At 61.4% G+C, this 775-nt stretch overlaps 1 protein-coding gene across 2 annotated transcripts in view; it reads right to left on the reverse strand.

Moving 5' to 3' along the window:
- ATP5G1 (ATP synthase, H+ transporting, mitochondrial Fo complex subunit C1 (subunit 9)) overlaps nt 1-555 on the reverse strand; it is a 2,794-nt gene extending 2,239 nt beyond the window's left edge. Inside the window, exon 1 of one of the 2 annotated variants that reach the window (XM_006774251.2) lies at nt 457-555. The gene's annotated coding sequence lies outside the window, so the exon portion shown is untranslated. Of the gene's footprint in view, nt 1-386 lie in introns of both variants that reach the window. The other variant, XM_006774250.1, reaches the window with a different exon arrangement.
- Nucleotides 556-775: the final 220 nt, after the last annotated feature.

Genomic DNA, 775 nt, shown 5'->3' on the forward strand with positions numbered 1-775 from the left:
CCAGCACTAGGTCAGAGGGACAGCGCGAGCTCCCGGGTCCCCCGCTTTCCGCGTAGCGGGTCTGCAGAGGAAGGTCATGCAGATCGGGAGGAGCGGAAGGAAGCCCGAGCCCCGGGAGGGAAATGTTGCGAAAGAGGCCGGTTTCCCGGGAAGACTGGAGGCCGGCCCGGGGCCGGCGCCGTGCAGGGTCCTTCCTGGTTCATTTTACACAGCTCGCGGTTCCGCCCGCCTAAGTCGGGGCAGTTAATCGCTCGTTACCGTTGGTAATTGACATGAATTGTTAAGGCTACAGATGTCCACCGTCTCCCCCGACCCTGGGGGCAAATGCCCCTCCGCACAGCCCAGCCCACACCCCTGCCAATCGCTGGCTCCAGGCCCCAAGTCACCTGCACTCCCACAGCCCTGCTGCCCTTGCTCAGACCACGGCGCTCGCCCGGCTCAAGGTGACTGACTCACCTCCCCGCTTTAGCTCTAGGTTTCAGAGCTCAGCTCCCCGACCCACGTGTCTCGGGGTCCCCCCACTCTCATTGGCCGCAATCCTCCCGCGCCCCCATTGGTTAACGTCCTCAATTCCTCTTTTCTTATTGGTTTTCCGCGGCTCCTTCCTCTCTCTTCACAGGAGCTTCGTGGCATTTCCCGCCTCCCTGCGGGCAAAGGCGGGGTTTTCTCCCGAGATCTGGCTTCCGATTGGTTGATCTCTGAAATGCTCGACCATAGAGTCGGCGGGACTCAGAGGTTCCATAACCTCCCGCACAAAATGGCGACTAAGATGGAA

Source organism: Myotis davidii, unplaced genomic scaffold (assembly GCF_000327345.1).
Source record: "Myotis davidii unplaced genomic scaffold, ASM32734v1 scaffold327, whole genome shotgun sequence".
Lineage (NCBI taxonomy): Eukaryota > Metazoa > Chordata > Mammalia > Chiroptera > Vespertilionidae > Myotis > Myotis davidii.